Source organism: Humulus lupulus, chromosome 3 (assembly GCF_963169125.1).
Source record: "Humulus lupulus chromosome 3, drHumLupu1.1, whole genome shotgun sequence".
NCBI lineage: Eukaryota > Viridiplantae > Streptophyta > Magnoliopsida > Rosales > Cannabaceae > Humulus > Humulus lupulus.
This window is the reverse complement of record NC_084795.1, coordinates 262148029-262151506: the sequence shown is the minus strand read 5'-3', so window position 1 is coordinate 262151506 and position 3478 is coordinate 262148029. Positions and strand designations below refer to the sequence as shown.

The window sequence follows — 3478 nt, the reverse complement described above, 5'->3', positions numbered from 1 at the left end:
CGTGTAACAAACATTTATTTAAATGGAAATTTGTCTTTTTTGACCAAAAACTTTTAACCCTAGTTCAGTAATGGTTTAGCGACACATTTTCAACAAAATGACTTGATTAGCAAGTCTTGCACCTTTATTAATGCACAGTGTGACGGTCTTGGTTATCCAGGGAGTTACAAATTTAGTCTTAGGACTCGTTCTTTTGAAAATATAATTGCAACTATAATCCACTGTGACCTAGTCACTATAATTGTAACTATCCATATGTTCGAGATTTTATGAATGTTTGTTTTAATTGAATAAACATGTAATAAAACAGGCGAGCAATGCGATTGAATAAACAAAATGATTTCTACTTCTTTTATTGATAATAGAAACGTGTTACATGAGAAATATGGTTTTATTAAGGGCGTAAATGTAGCACCCACATTATTTTGATATAATATAGCCAATAATCACATGATTGCATTGCATTACATATCATACAATATGTATAATTTGAGCATATGCATATTCTTATAAGTGTTTTCATGTATAAGTATAAAAGTTGTGTATGTGATGTCTATATGTATGCTCAATATTATTAACCTTGTGGCATTTGAGTTGTCTTTTATGGGTGTTTGATGTGCTCAAGATATAAGAAAGTATGAAAAATATGGACAAGGCATGGAATTAAGTGATGAAAGTGAGATATAGAAGGCAAAATAGGTTAAGTATGAAAAATAGTACAATGTCGATTACTAGTATTTCGGTGTAAAATTGAGTATTTATGGATTTACCAAATGTAATCGAGGTATGATTAAGGTCTCATTGATGATGCAAAAATGGTTTTAGAACCATTAGATCAATTCTTGATGGGAGGTATACATAATCAGTGGTATTGATGCAAAGTCAAAATGAGCTTAGCATAAGTGCGCTACGCTCGATCGGGTAAGCATAACTATTGGGTATGAAGTCATGTGGACCTAAGGTTTGGTGTGAGTGTTTTACACATAAGGATAATAGACCTAGCAGATGATTAAGTCGAAATTATTGAAGTGATAAGGTTGTCATAAGTCAAAAGGTGAAATGATGAGATGAAAGGTGTCAAATTTTGATACAATAAGGCTAAATCATTGAAAATAAGGAATTTTCATCAAACCTTATCACTTTGCACGACCATTATTCTGAAAAACAGAGAGAAAAGAAAACCAAAAACCATTTCTTGGCTGGTTTGAAGAAATTCTAAGGAGATCCAAGTGAAAGCAAAGCCAAAGAAGTAGATTAAGCTTAGTTCTAGCCTTTTTATGGTAAGTTCTTGTACTTGGAAGTTAAACTATATTTTTGAATTTTTCTGAGAGCTTATATATGGTGTTTTATCCTTTTTAAGATATTTCTTGGGGTTTCCAAGTGGTTTGAGGTTTAGAAAAGCTTGAAGAGATTGTCTTCGCCGAAAAGTTGCTCGGTAAGTGAAATTTTGTGTTTTATGAGGTTTTTGGGGTTCTTGGAGTACAAGATGATTTTTGGTTATTTGATTGAGTTTATAAGAGAGTATATATGTTTATAAATGTTTGAATATATGTGGAGACTCATTTAATTTGGGTGATGATCTAGGAGATAAGAATTTTATCAAAATCGGTATATGATAACATTATGATGAATCATGTTGGTATTTGGGATATATAGTTATGGCAGGTTATTTGATGTTGATTATTGGTTGATTTTGATATTTGAGGATAGCTAAAATTAAGGGGAAACTCTGTCAAAATTTCTCCAAATGTCTAAGATAAATCTAATGCTCGATCTAGGTGGTTTAAGGCATTTTAGGCATGTTTTGGGTATGAAATTTGATATGATGTTTTATGGGTATTTTTAAATGAGAGTTCAATGTCTTACTGCCTTCATTATGATGAGAAATCCATGCCATTGTCAGGATAAGCACATCAATACCTAAGACACCACTTGTTACACGGTGAACTATATTTTGGACAAAAGGTAAGTAAAGTACTCAACTGCAACACAAGAATTATGTGTTATGTGAAAGTATGCATTATATGAATATTTTGTGAGTAAGTGGTATTAACATACAGTGACACTTCATCATAAATTTGTATGCATGGCATAATAGTGATATGGTAAATTATTATATGATATAAGACCATGCATGATATTATGATGATTAATTATATGATGCCTTTGCAAGTTTTGTGCAACATAAAAGAAAGTTGTTATAAGAAGTTTAAGTTCAGTGCCACTGTTTTGAAAAGGCAAATGAAAGTGTTAATAAGTGTAAACGGAGGCCTATAGTAGGCTTATAGTGGCTGCCCAATAATTTGGGCTAGGTTTTAGTGAACCAATTATATTGTTTGCCATGTTTCCGTTTTTATTTCTCCTCCATATGAGTTATTGTTATATGTATTGACACCACAGTGTGTGGCCGCCTTAACTCTTGAGCCCGACGGGGCAACGATGGAATAAGGTTTTTAATGTGCCCTACTGTGGTGAAGGCTAGCTGGAGGAGAACCCATGGGATTTTGTATTATATGTGTAACAAGCCCTGCAGGCATTGACCAATTCAAACAGTGTGCACAATATTAAGGGGCCCAAAATTTAAAAAGAAGTTGTATATGTCCATTGATATTGGGTAATCATTAGCATTGCATGCATTACTTTGCTTACTGAGCTTTAGGCTCACAGTTGTCTTGTGTTGCAGGTAGAGAAAGAAATATGTGAATGATATGAGGAGAACTGAAGCATGGTCTTGACCCTGATTTGTACATATGAACACATCGACCTTTTTGTGGGTTATTTTAGTTATCAGTGAGATGTTTGTAATAAAGTGTGAAGTTATGTTTTGAAAATAAATTGGGTTATTTAATACTTATGTATAATATGTTTGAGACACACTTTATGTTTAATGTAAATAATGTGAAATAAGTTTTCAAGTTTTAAAAAAAAGAAAAAAAAATGTCCAGACTTCCGCAGAAATAAATTATGATATAGTTTTAAAACGTAACACCTCAAATATGGTTTTAACTAAAATAAGTGAGGGTGTTACAGTAAAACCCAACGAACTCCCACTTACCTTTTTAAAACAAATGAGACATGTTTCTCAAACCCATTCCCGCTACAAGAAAATGCTCTCTCCCAAAGTCTTGGTAAAAGGATCCGCCAAATTTTCTTCCGATATTCTCTTCATCACCTTGACGTGACCCCTGGCCACATATTCCCTAATGATGTGGTATTTCCTTTCTATATGCTTTCCTTTTTTTTTATGGCTTCGAGGTTCTTTCGAATTCACTATAGTCCTATTATTGTCACAATACAATATGAGTGGTTCATCCATTCCTGTAATAACACCGAGATCCATGTAGAACTTCTTTAGCCATATTTCCTTAGCCGCCTCAGACGGAACTATGTACTCAGACTCCATGGTGGAATCTAAAATGGCAGACTGCTTAACGCTTCTCCCAATCATAGTTCCACCCCCAAGAGTAAACACTATTCC

At 33.4% G+C, this 3478-nt stretch overlaps 1 long non-coding RNA gene across 1 annotated transcript; it reads left to right on the top strand.

Annotated features, from left to right (window-relative positions):
* Positions 1 to 1076: 1076 nt before the first annotated feature.
* On the top strand, positions 1077 to 3000 carry LOC133821619 (uncharacterized). Its single transcript, XR_009887710.1, has 4 exons — positions 1077 to 1280; positions 1361 to 1435; positions 1904 to 1965; positions 2684 to 3000. It is a non-coding gene; the product is annotated as an uncharacterized LOC133821619 (long non-coding RNA).
* Positions 3001 to 3478: the final 478 nt, after the last annotated feature.